Source organism: Cibotium barometz, chromosome 20 (genome assembly GCF_041138505.1).
Source record: "Cibotium barometz isolate CiBa-2024 chromosome 20, ASM4113850v1, whole genome shotgun sequence".
NCBI lineage: Eukaryota > Viridiplantae > Streptophyta > Polypodiopsida > Cyatheales > Cibotiaceae > Cibotium > Cibotium barometz.
Window position 1 is genome coordinate 10,104,598 of NC_141065.1, and position 14,073 is coordinate 10,118,670.

A 14,073-nucleotide genomic window follows, 5' to 3' on the forward strand; every position below is an offset into this window, starting at 1 on the left:
GATAGTCGAGGAGCATCAGCAGTAGATGAGAAGGTGGCCTGTGAAGAAGACCAAAGCTCGTAATCAGCAAGCTGACTACACCTGAAGATACAGAACCGGACCATGTTGTGAAGCGAGGGTGAAGACACAGTTGCAAGAAGACCGAAGAGAGGGGCGACAAAAAAAGCAAGTGCCAAGTGAGACCAACCACCAGACCAAGACCCACCTCGAGGCCCGCCGAAACCACCAAGAGGCTGGAAGAAAACAAAAACAGGAACCCAATCCCGACGGGGCAGCAACTGAGGCAGACAGTCCGAAAGCCGACGGGAGAACACCTGGAAAGGAGGCTCCCCAGTGTGAAGGAAGAAACGGAAGGCCCGAAGCAGAAGAGGCTAATCTCCAACCACCAAGAGCTGAACGCCAGCGGTAAAAGCACGAAAGTCTGCTACCGGAAGAGCGGCTTGGGGATGGAAAAAGCACCAACAGACGAACAGCTGTCACGCTTTAATTGGAAGGACGGGATAGGAGAATTGAAGGAAGAACTCCAACTGGCAAGGAGGAAGAAACACTAGACACCCAACGCACCCGAAGCCCACGAACCCACAAACAACCCACTTCCGCACACAGCACCATACCCACACAAAAACACTAACATGTCAAAGATGGCAGCGGAAATGAAATGATCATACACAGCAGCGACAAAGTGAGAGAGAGAGAGACAATGAAAACGCCAACATTGCTTGATGAAGATGATCCATACAAGAGAGAGACCTCGCGTGGATGCTCCTTTAGTAAGGCTCTGCTCAAATAACTGACTCAGCTCACTGAATGAAAATGAGACTGAGGCCACTATTTATACTCACTTATTGCCTGGGTAGGACAAAAAGTAGGATAAATAATAATAATAATAAGCCTCCAAAAATAAGGTAACGACCTCTAAAAATAGCTACACGCTTGGGGAAAATACCTGACGAAGACCAAAAATACTACAGGGTGGCCAGTCCACCTACAAGGGCCTGGACCATCAAGATGACACATCTGGACATCACAATACTAGCTTTAACATCCCCCTCTCAGATCCAAGATGTGGAATCAATCCGAGGGATCTGAAGTGTGTCCGCACCACCACCTGCTGAAGAGCCTTTGTGAAAAGATCCGCCACGTTGTCCTCCGTCTTGCAATATTCAAGACTGATAGTCCCGTCCAGAAGCTTCTCCTGTATGAAATGATACTGGATCTCTATGTGCTTGGTCCTGGCATGAAATACTGGGTTCCGAGCAATAGCTAAACAGCTCTGGTTATCACAAAACATAGATGAGCTTCTCCGCTGAGGAAAACCGAGCTCACCAAGCAACTGACGAAGCCAAACAACCTCACAAGTGCCGGCACACGCTGCTCTATATTCAACCTCTGTGGATTACAAAGCAACTGTAGGCTGCTTCTTACTGCTCCACGAAATAGCTCCCGATCCAAGTGTAAAGCAATATCCTGTCGTAGATCTCCTGTTGTCAACATCTCCTGCCCAGTCTGAATCTATCCAGCCGCTAAGATACACCTCATTCTCATTCCTCCCGGCTGCATACAAAATGCCATAGTCCTCGATAGCTCGAGTCATTAAGCCATAGTTCACCTGAAGAACCTCTCCAACATGACTGCTCTCGAATCCGGTGAGATCATTGCGGGCCCTCTGTATCCTCCCACTCTGGAGGAATGCCCTCAATGCCCGAGTCGCGCACTGTCTGACGAGCCCAAATAGGAGGCAGTCGATAGAACTCCCCCTCCTCATCATGTGGCTGATCCACATCCTCCGGAATCTCCTCATCCACTTGATCCTCCAGATCCGGCATATCTCCTGGACTAGCTGCTGGAGTAGGACATGCCGCACGAACCTCCCGCTGACTCCGAGAAGTAGATGGCTGCCAACTGTCACCTGTATCTCTCCGCATAAGTGGACGCCCGTCCTCCTGAGGCTGACCCTCCTGAGGAAGAATCCCTCTAGGTGCACTCTTCTCGTCAAAAACAACATCCCGGCTGACCACAACCTTCTGTGCTATGGGATCATACAACCTATATCTCGTCGAAAGGGAGTTGTATCCCACAAAGATTTGTCGCTCCGACTTGGATCCATCTTTCCCCTCTCAACCTTTGGAATGTATGCATAGGAATCGCAACCGAACACCCTGAAGTAGGAGACATCTGGCTTGCTACCGAAGTAGGCCTCGAAAGGAGTCTTCCCAGGAACTGCTGATGTTGGAGACCTATTCAGAGTATGCACCGCAATAGACACCGCCTCCGCCCAAAACGTCTGCGGTAAAGTACTGTGGACTAGCATAGTCCTAGCCATCTCCACCATTGCCCTGTCTCTGGGGCAATGTCAACTGGGCATAATTGCAAAAGCGGCCGAAGCCAAGAGCTATTACAAGGAAAGCACAAGGCCTGTCAAGCTGACAGTAACCAGGGCAAAGCTGGAGACTGTGGAAACTGAATTACAAGGCCAATACAACCTGTAGGAAGAAGGCCTAACAAACTGAAAAATAACCAGGGGAAAAAACCTCTCCTAAAGAGAGCAAAAAATGCCCTGGGATCTACGAAGAAGAGAGAGCTCCAAGCAGAAGCATCTGGAAAATAGGCACCCCACAGCGATAGTCGAGGAGCATCAGCAGTAGATGAGAAGGTGGCCTGTGAAGAAAATCAAAGCTCGTAATCAGCAAGCTGACTACACCTGAAGATACTGAACCGGACCACGTTGTGAAGCTGAGGGTGAAGACACAGTTGCAAAAAGACCGAAGAGGGGCGACGAAAAGAGCAAGTAACCACCAGACCAAGACCCACCTCGAGGCCCGCCGAAACCACCAGGAGGCTGGAAGACAACAAAAACAGGAACCCAATCCTGACGGGGCAGCAACTGAGGCAGACAGTCCGAAAGCCGACGGGAGAATACCTGGAAAGGAGGCTCCCCAGTGTGAAGGAAGAAACGGAAGGCCCGAAGCAGAAGAGGCCAATCTCCAACCACCAAGAGCTGAACGCCAACGGTAATAGCACGAAAGTCTGCTACCGAAAGAGCGGCTTGGGGGTGGGCAGAGCACCAAGACGAACAGCTGTTACGCTTTAATTGGAAGGACAGGGTAGGAGAATTGAAGGAAGAACCCCAACTGGCAAGGAAGAAGAAACACTAGACACCCAACGCACCCGAAGCCCACGAACCCACAAACAACCCACTTCCGCGCACAGCACCATACCCACACAAAAACACTAACATGTCAAAGATGGCAGCGGAAATGAAATGATCATACACAGCAGCGACAAAGTGAGAGAGAGAGAGAGAGACAATGAAAACGCCAACATTGCTTGATGAAGATGATCCATACAAGAGAGACCTCGCGTGGATGCTCCTTCAGTAAGGCTCTGCTCCAATAACTGACTCAGCTCACTGAATGAAAATGAGACTAGAGGCCACTATTTATACTCACTTATTGCCTGGGTAGGGCAAAAAGTAAGATAAATAATAATAATAATAAACCTCCAAAAATAAGGTAACGACCTCTAAAAATAGCTACACGCTGGGGGAAAATACCAAACGAAGACCAAAAATACTACAGGGTGGCCAGCCCACATACAAGGGCCTGGACCATCAAGATGACACATCTGGACATCACAATACTAGCTTTAACACCCCCTCTCAGATCCAAGATGTGGAATCAATCCGAGGGATCTGAAGTGTGTCCGCACCACCGCCTGCTGAAGAGCCTTTGTGAAAAGATCCGCCACGTTGTCCTCCGTCTTGCAATATTCAAGAGTGATAGTCCCGTCCAGAAGCTTCTCCCGTATGAAATGATACTGAATCTCTATGTGCTTGGTCCTGGCATGAAATACTGGGTTCCGAGCAATAGCTAAACAGCTCTGATTATCACAAAACATAGATGAGCTTCTCCGCTGAGGAAAACCGAGCTCACCAAGCAACTGACGAAGCCAGACAACCTCACAAGTGCCGGCACACGATGCTCTATATTCAACCTTTGTGGATTACAAAGCAACTGTAGGCTGCTTCTTACTGCTCCATGAAATAGCTCCCGATCCAAGTGTAAAGGAATATCCTGTCGTAGATCTCCTGTTGTCAACATCCCCTGCCCAGTCTGAATCTGTCCAGCCGCTAAGATACACCTCATTCTCATTCCTCCCGGCTGCATACAAAATGCCATAGTCCTCGATAGCTCGAGTCATTAAGCCATAGTTCACCTGAAGAACCTCTCCAACATGACTGCTCTCGAATCCGGTGAGATCATCGCGGGCTCTCTGTATCCTCCCACTCTGGAGGAATGCCCTCAATGCCCGAGTCGCGCACTGTCTGATGAGCCCAAATAGGTGGCAGTCGGTAGAACTCCCCCTCCTCATCATGTGGCTGATCCACATCCTCCGGAATCTCCTCATCCACCTGATCCTCCAGATCCGGCATATCTCCTGGACTAGCTGCTCGAGTAGGACTCGCCGCACGAACCTCCCGCTGACTCCGAGAAGTAGATGGCTGCCAGCTGTCACCTGTATCTCCCAGCATAAGTGGACGCCCGTCCTCCTGAGGCTGACCCTCCTGAGGAAGAATCCCTCTAGGTGCACTCTTCTCGTCAAAAACAACATCCCGGCTGACCACAACCTTCTGTGCTATGGGATCATACAACCTATATCCCGTCGAAAGGGAGTTGTATCCCACAAAGATTTGTTGCTCCGACTTGGAATCCATCTTCCCCCTCTCAACCTTTGGAATGTATGCATAGGCATCGCAACCGAACACCCTGAAGTAGGAGACATCTGGCTTGCTACCGAAGTAGGCCTCGAAAGGAGTCTTCCCAGGAACTGCTGATGCCGGAGACCTATTCAGAGTATGCACCGCAGTAGACACCGCCTCCGCCCAAAACATCTGCGGTAAAGTACTGTGGACTAGCATAGTCCTAGCCATCTCCACCACTGCCCTGTTCTTCCTTTCTACAACACCATTCTCAGATGGTGTGCCCGTGTTAGCAAACTCCCTCTTGATGCCTTTACTTGCACAAAACCGCTAGAGCTCCCCCGAGGTGAATTCCCCACCTTCATCAGCCCTTATTGTTTTGACAGAGTCACCTGATTCTTTCTCCACAAGCGCTATCCAATCTTTGAGACTGAGGAAGGCTTCACTTTTGTGTTTCAAGAAGAACACCCAAGTAAGCCTGCTAAAATCATCCACCACGAGCATAAAATACTCGCTACCACCAAGAGAAGTGTGCTGCATAGGCCCGCACAAATCCATGTGTACCAGCTCCAACCGATGGGTGGCCCTCCGAGACGCCTTTTTCGGAAAAGGCTCCCAATGCTGCTTCCCTTGCAAACAAGAGCTGCATGTACTCTTCTGCACCTCAATATCCGGCAGTCCTCGCACCAAGTGGCTCCTGAATGCCTGCCTGAGATAGTCGTAGTTGAGGTGCCCAAACCTGGCATGCCATAAGTCGCTGACGGAAGAGGCTGGAAGGTAATGAACGAGAGCACTCGAGTCCTGTAACTTGTACACTCCATGCTCCTCATAGCCTTCACTAACCACCTGCCTTGAAACCTTATTCCGAATCCAAACACGATCCTCGGAAAACTCCACAAGAAGGCCAAGCAGACAAAGCTCCTTCACTGAAAGAAGATGATAACCGAGATCAGGAACATACAACACCTTGGAGGAAAGCATACCTCCCTGGCCGTTCGGAATTATGTCCAAGTCGCCAATCCCCCGAACAGGAACGGATGTCTTATCCCCAATGAACACCTTCCCTTTCTTACCCTGAAGATGTTTAAGACCATCCCGCAATGGTGTCATGTGCTTTGAAGCACCACTGTCCACGATCCACTCTCGAGCCGAAGATGAAGTAAGGAGAGTCTCCTCGTCGGAATCATCACTCTCCACAAGGTCTATGTGCACAAAAGCTCCTGGTCGAAGCCACCGTTGCAGTCTCCTTCGTGTCCTTCGTATCCTTCGCTCCCTTAGTAGACTTCTTTGGGCAATTGCGACGGATGTGGCCTTCCTTGCCACAATCAAAGCAAGTAACCTCCTTCTTTGAAGCTTCTGGCTTCGCATCATCCCTGGACTGTTGTTGCTTGCCGTTGGTTTGCTGCTTCTTCTTTTGTTTCTGGTTCTTCGAACCCTGGCCAGTCAAGCCGACTACGCCCCCTCTGTTTCCAGAGTTGTTCTTCAACCGATCCTCCTGATCCAACACCATGGGAACTAGCTCTTCCCATGTCAGATCAGTCATCCGTCCCGAAGTAATCAAAGAAGAATAGAAATTACTATAAGTGTCGGGTAGATGAGACAAAAAGTGATCGCCATGTCCTCGGACGAGATGACCTTGCCTGCCGCCTGCACATCCTGCTGCATCCCTTGTAGCTAGGCTGATTTGGCGGGGTTGTGCTTGCTCCTCCTCCTCCTCCTCCTCTCCCTCCCCTAACAAGAATGTTATACTCTCTCTCTCTCTCTCTCTCTCTCCTCAGACTTACATATACATAGGTGCATGCGTGGGTGTGTGTACGATATCACTCAAGTTTCTTTGAAAGTGAGGAGATACACGTGGCAGCTTGGAACTGCAATCGTCTATATGGACACACCCACGGAGACTGCTGGAGGAGGTCATGGATGGACGAGATATCATTTCACTTACAGAGACACATGAGAGTCGAGAGTGGGGCGGCCTGCTAGTAGTACACAAGTACCGGTGGGAATTCGCACACACAGGATAAACCAGGAGCCGCACCACCGGAGGCTCAGGATGAGTAGTGATTGTCTATCCCTTAGCACTATACAACAAGATACAAATAGTTGCACGAGACCTAGAGGCTCGCTACATGTGGATACGACTTGAGCTATCACAGGAGCACATTCTCTACATTGCTCTATGCTACTTTGCACCTAGTGACTCTAGATTTGTGAGGACAAAATAGGGGGAGGTGGAGGATGCCCACCACCCACCAAGACCCAAGAGGAAAGAAGGAAGATGATACACATTAACCATACACATCTCTCATAGAGGGGATCATGGAGTACTCCCGGTAAGGGGAGGTCTACCTCATGGGAAACTTCAATGCAGGGACACATAGCAAACAGTGTGAAGTCTATGATTTTGACAATCCAAAGATACTTTGCACCATGGAGGACACACACGCTCTACAAAGCCACCCAAGAGGAGACTCTATCTATGAAAATGAAGCAACGAGCATTTATTGAGAACAAAATTTAAAAACTTTACTTGTGACAAGAAGGAGAAAATAGCCATTGTGGAGCTTTACTAATGAAATCACATAAAGTCACTTTCAATATCACATGAAGACCATGTGGTGATGTTTACAGATGTAAAATTCAACTTTTCACAAGGCTCTAGATGTTTATTTACTAGAACCACCACCTCATCATCATCTAACATCCTTCCTTGATACCAGCGGTTTGTATCATAATTTGTAAGTAGTGCTGCTTCCGCCACCCTTCTTCCATTGCTTAGAAGGTAAACATCAATTAAATCTACATAAAAAATAATTCTCTCTCTCTCTCTCTCTCTCTCATATTTATATAAAAAGAAATTGTTACCATCTAAGTGTTCTTCTTCAACCTCCTCTCTCTCTCTCTCTCTCTCTCTCTCTCTCTCTCTTTTTGGAGAAACATAGTTGTATATCCGAGTATACTGTCTGGGGGGAAGCTTGGAGGTGGCTAGTATGCCAATAAAACATAGTTGTATATCTGAGTATACTGTCTGGGGGGAAGCCTGGAGGTGGCTAGTATGCCAATAAAACACCCTCTGTCCAGTGAACTAATTTTGTTAAAGCGCTCTGACGGGGTGAGATGCGCGGTAAGCCAGTCGTGGATCTTCTCCTTTTGCCGAGGAGGAGAAGCTCCCACAAGCCTGCAGATGAGACCCCGCTCCCGCAGTAGCAATCCCTTATGCACTTCTCGGTGTCGCTTGAAAAGCAGAGTGGGGAGGCATGGGGGCCTGCATCATCCTGGTCGGCCATCCGGTGGAAAGGGCGGGAGGATGGGACAGAGGATGAAAGGAAGGGGGTTCAGCCTGTGGCACAAGGGAAGGGGGGGGGGGGGTAAACGGGAAAGAGGCGAGGACAGAGGGGGAAAGGACAAGCGAAGGAGCGGAGGAAAGAGGCAGGAGGAGCAGAGGAGGGTCAAAGCAAAGGGGCGGAGGCGGGCATCAGAGAGAGCAAGGGCGAGGGAAGGGCAAGGGCGAGGTGTGGGCTAGGGGCGAGGGAAGGAGCCAGAGGCGAGGGAAGAGGCGGGCAGCAAAAGGAGCAAGCGCGAGGGAAGGGAAAGACGAGGGGAGGGCCAAGGGCGAGGTAAAGCTGGGGGCGAGGGAGAGCCTGGAGGCGAGAGAAAGGCGAGCAAAGGGCAGGGCCAAGCGGGCCAGGGCAAAACACGGGAGGCCAGGCTAGGGCGGCAGAGGCGAGGTCGACGAGGCCAACAGCGAAAGGTGGGGGGCGAGGCGAAGATGCTGGGAAGGCGGGGCGGACAGGGCAGCGGCAGAGGCAGAGGGAAGGCGGGGGGAAGTAGGGAAGGACAGCAGAGCGCGAGAAGAGCAGAGTGCAGCGCCTGCGGACAGAGCAACGGACAAAGTCGAAAGGACGGGCGGGGCCAGGAGGGGGCAGCGATCAGCAGCAGGCATCCAATGGCGAGGCGCGACCAGCAAGCGAAGGCGACCACGAGCAGATCCCTCTCTCGGCTCTCTCTCTCTCCATAGCGTACCCCCCCTCCCCCCCCTCTCACTATATTCACACCCTATAAGGGATTCTGTTTACCTTCCACTTCCAGTTTCATTTTCTAGGTGCCAGTAGTATCATCTTTATTTTTCATTTTCTGGTTTTTTATCCAGACATTGTATCAGATCCACCATGATGTAACTTTTTGGTCTCATAGGTCATTGTCCTTTTGAAGACGTTAATATAACATTTCAATTCATTTCTCTCTCTCTCTCTCTCTCTCTCTCTCTCTCTCTCTCTCTCTCTTTTGCAACGAACACAGGTCTGTATTACTGAGTACAGAAAACCCCCAAAGATGCTTGAATAAGCCTGTCTCTGGGGCAGTACAACTGGGCATAATTGCCAAAGCGGCCGAAGCCAAGAGCTATTACAAGGAAAGCACAAGGCCTGTCAAGCTGACAGTAACCAGGGCAAAGCTGGAGACTTTGGAAACTGAATTACAAGGCCAATACAACCTGTAGGAAGAAGGCCTAACAAACTGAAAAAAAACCAGGGGAAAAAACCTCTCCTAAAGAGAGCAAAAAATGCCCTGGGATCTACGGAGAAGAGAGAGCTCCAAGCAGCAGCATCTGGAAAATAGGCACCCCACAGCGATAGTCGAGGAGCATCAGCAGTAGATGAGAAGGTGGCCTGTGAGAGACCAAAGCTCGTAATCAGCAAGCTGACTACACCTGAAGATACTGAACCGGACCACGTTGTGAAGCTGAGGGTGAAGACACAGTTGCAAGAAGACCGAAGAGAGGGGCGACAAAAAGAGCAAGTGCCAAGTGAGAACAACCACCAGACCAAGACCCACCTCGAGGCCCGCCGAAACCACCAGGAGGCTGGAAGACAACAAAAACAGGAACCCAATCCCGACGGGGCAGCAACTGAGGCAGACAGTCCGAAAGCCGACATGAGAATACCTGGAAAGGAGGCTCCCCAGTGTGAAGGAAGAAACGGAAGGCCCGAAGCAGGAGAGGCCAATCTCCAACCACCAAGAGCTAAATGCCAGCGGTAAAAGCAGGAAAGTCTGCTACCGGAAGAGCGGCTTGGGGGTGGGCAGAGCACCAACAGACGAACAGCTGTTATGCTTTAATTGGAAGGACAGGGTAGGAGAATTGAAGGAAGAACCCCAACTGGCAAGGAGGAAGAAACACTAGACACCCAACGCACCCGAAGCCCACGAACCCACAAACAACCCACTTCCGCACACAGCGCCATACCCACACAAAAACACTAACATGTCAAAGATGGCAGCGGAAATGAAATGATCATACACAGCAGCGACAAAGTGAGAGAGAGAGAGACAATGAAAACGCCAACATTGCTTGATGAAGATGATCCATACAAGAGAGAGACCTCATGTAGATGCTCCTTCAGTAAGGCTCTGCTCAAATAACTGACTGAGCTCACTGAATGAAAATACTCACTTATTGCCTGGGTAGGACAAAAAGTAGGATAAATAATAATAATAATAAACCTCCAAAAATAAGGTAACGACCTCTAAAAATAGCTACACGCTGGGGGAAAATACCAGACGAAGACCAAAAATACTATAGGGTGGCCAGCCCACATACAAGGGCCTGGACCATCAAGATGACACATCTGAACATTACAATACTAGCTTTAACACCCCCTCTCAGATCCAAGATGTGGAATCAATCCGAGGGATCTGAAGTGTGTCCGCACCACCCGCCTGCTCAAGAGCCTTTGTGAAAAGATCCGACACGTTGTCCTCCGTCTTGCAATATTCAAGAGTGATAGTCCCGTCCAGAAGCTTCTCCCGTATGAAATGATACTGAATCTCTATGTGCTTGGTCCTGGCATGACACACTGGGTTCCGAGCAATAGCTAAACAGCTCTGGTTATCACAAAACATAGATGAGCTTCTCCGCTGAGGAAAACCGAGCTCACCAAGCAACTGACAAAGCCAGACAACCTCACAAGTGCCGGCACATGCTGCTCTATATTCAACCTCTGTGGATTACAAAGCAACTGTAGGCTGCTTCTTACTGCTCCATGAAATAGCTCCCGATCCAAGTGTAAAGCAATATCCTGTCGTAAATCTCCTGTTGTCAACATCCCCTGCCCAGTCTGAATCTGTCCAGCCGCTAAGGTACACCTCATTCTCATTTCTCTCGGCCGCATACAAAATGCCATAGTCCTCCATAGCTCGAGTCATTAAGGCATAGTTCACCTGAAGAACCTCTCCAACATGACTGCTCTCGAATCCGGTGAGATCATCGCGGGCCCTCTGTATCCTCCCACTCTGGAGAAATGCCCTCAATGCCCGAGTCGCGCACTGTCTGACGAGCCCAAATAGGAGGCAGTCGGTAGAACCCCCCCTCCTCATCATGTGGCTGATCCACATCCTCCGGAATCTCCTCATCCACCTGATCCTCCAGATCCGGCATATCTCCTGGACTAGCTGCTAGAGTAGGACTCGCTGCACGAACCTCCCGCTGACTCCGAGAAGTAGATGGCTGCCAACTGTCACCTGTATCTCCCCGCATAAGTGGACGCCTGTCCTCCTGAGGCTGGCCCTCCTGAGGAAGAATCCCTCTAGGTGCACTCTTCTCGTCAAAAACAACATCCCGGCTGACCACAACCTTTTGTGCTATGGGATCATACAACCTATATCCCGTCGAAAGGGAGTTGTATCCCACAAAGATTTGTCGCTCCGACTTGGAATCCAACTTCCCCCTCTCAACCTTTGGAATGTATGCATAGGCATCGCAACCGAACACCCTGAAGTAGGAGGCATCTGGCTTGCTACCGAAGTAGGCCTCGAAAGGAGTCTTCCCAGGAATTGCTGATGTCGGAGACCTATTCAGAGTATGCACCGCAATAGACACCACCTCCGCCCAAAACGTCTGCGGTAAAGTACTGTGGACTAGCATAGTCCTAGCCATCTCCACCATTGCCCTGTTCTTCCTTTCTACAACACCATTCTCAGATGGTGTGCCCCTGTTAGCAAACTCCCTCTTGATGCCTTTACTTGCACAAGACCGCTGGAGCTCCCCTGAGGTGAATTCCCCACCTTCATCAGCCCTTATTGTTTTGACAGAGTCACCTGATTCTTTCTCCACAAGCGCTATCCAATCTTTGAGACTGAGGAAGGCTTCACTTTTGTGTTTCAAGAAGAACACCCAAGTAAGCCTGCTAAAATCATCCACCACGAGCATAAAATACTCGCTACCGCCAAGAGAAGTGTGCTGCATAGGCCCACACAAATCCATGTGTACCAGCTCCAACCGTTGGGTGGCCCCCCAAGACACCCTTTTCGGAAAAGGCTCCCGATGCTGCTTCCCTTGCAAACAAGAGCTCCATGTACTCTTCTGCACCTCAATATCCGGCAGTCCTCGCACCAAGTGGCTCCTGAATGCCTGCCTGAGATAGTCGTAGTTGAGGTGCCCAAACCTGGCATGCCATAAGTCGCTGACGGAAGAGGCTGGAAGGTAATAAACGAGAGCACTCGAGTCCTGTAACTTGTACACTCCATGCTCCTCATAGCCTTCACTAACCACCTGCCTTGAAACCTTATTCTGAATCCAAACATTGTTGCCCTGAAGATGTTTAAGACCATCCCGCAATGGTGTCATGTGCTTTGAAGCACCACTGTCCACGATCCACTCTCGAGCCGAAGATGAAGTAAGGAGAGTCTCCTCGTCGGAATCATCACTCTCCACAAGGTCTATGTGCACAAAAGCTCCTGGTCGAAGCCACCGTTGCAGTCTCCTTCGTGTCCTTCGTATCCTTCGCTCCCTTAGTAGACTTCTTTGGGCAATTGCGACGGATGTGGCCTTCCTCGCCACAATCAAAGCAAGTAACCTCCTTCTTTGAAGCTTCTGGCTTCGCATCATCCCTGGACTGTTGTTGCTTGCCCTTGGTTTGCTGCTTCTTCTTTTGTTTCTGGTTCTTCGAACCCTGGCCAGTCAAGCCGACTGCGCCCCCTCTGTTTCCAGAGTTGTTCTTGAACCGATCCTCCTGATCCAACACCATGGGAACTAGCTCTTCCCATGTCAGATCAGTCATCCATCCCGAAGTAATCAAAGAAGAATAGAAATTACTATAAGTGTCAGGAAGATGAGACAACAAAGTGATCGCCATGTCCTCGGACGAGATGACCTTGCCTGCCGCCTGCACGTCCTGCTGCATCCCTTGTAGCTAGGCTGATTTGGCGGGGTTGAGCGTCCTCATCTGGACCTCAATCGCCACCCTCTTCATCGGGGTCATCCGATTGTATAGCCAACCAGGACGTAGCCATATATCACGGGCTCCCGTCATCGTTTTGATGTGCTCAATCACGGATGGCGAGCAGTTAAGGAATATGAATGACCGTATCCTGGCATTCAATCGATCCCACTGGGTTGCTTCCTTCGACGTTGCAGACTGTAGGAGAGAGGAAGATGATGACAACGATCCCTCTCCACTCTTCACCACCGATCGGGGGCACTCTTGAGACAACATCAGTAGAAGATCGTGTGACTCAAGCACTGATTCCATCAGCACCCTCCATATGCCATAGTTTCCCTGCCCTTGCAACTGCTGACTCTCCGGAAACTGAGGAAGAACCGGAATCTTCCTCTCCATCCACTCTTGCAAAAGATCTTCATCATCGTTGTCGATCAGGGACTTGTCCTTGCGAGACTGCGTAGTGTCCTCGGAACCCATCCCAACGATGCACGAACGAACTCTTCCTCTCCTGGTACAAAAACACAAATGTTTTGACCACTTTCACGCGACGAAAACGCTGCTGTCCAGCCTACTTCGAATGCTGAAAACGCTGCTGTAGACGCTGTTTTGCGTGCCGAAACCGCTCCAAACGAAGCCGACCTTCGTCAATGCAAAAACGCTGATGTTTTCCCCCCGCTCCGAAGCTGAAAACGCTGCTGTTTTTCCTGCGCAGGAGGCTGAACACGCTGCTGCACAACTGCTGAAAAACGCTGATGTTTCCCTCGCGCTCCGGATGAGAAAATGCTGCTGTTTTTGCGCGCCAGAAGCTGAAAAACGCTGCTGTAATTTCCTGCGCAGGAGAAAAAAACGCATTCCCTCTCGCTTCTGATGCAAAAAGCTGATGCTTTGCTGCTGCTCACGCTGAAAACGCTGCTGTTTTCCTTGCGCAGACAGCCCCTTTGCAAAAACACTGAAGTTGGAGATGGTGGTGTTTGCACGCCAAAACGCTGATCAAAAGAGCAACCTCTGCTCTGATACCATGTCAAAGATGGCAGCGGAAATGAAATGATCATACACAGCAGCGACAAAGTGAGAGAGAGAGAGACAATGAAAAGGCCAACATTGCTTGATGAAGATGATCCATACAAGAGAGAGACCTCGCGTGGATGCTCCTTCAGT

The 14,073-nt window shown here is 50.1% G+C and overlaps 1 protein-coding gene and 1 pseudogene across 2 annotated transcripts in view; both read right to left on the reverse strand.

The window, feature by feature from the left end:
* LOC147627534 (NADH--cytochrome b5 reductase 1-like) overlaps nucleotides 1-14,073 on the reverse strand; it is a 140,929-nt gene that overhangs the window by 93,875 nt on the left and 32,981 nt on the right. The window lies entirely within an intron of this gene.
* The window catches only part of LOC147627535 (NADH--cytochrome b5 reductase 1-like), a 73,675-nt pseudogene that overhangs the window by 26,707 nt on the left and 32,895 nt on the right, over nucleotides 1-14,073 (reverse strand). The window lies entirely within an intron of this gene.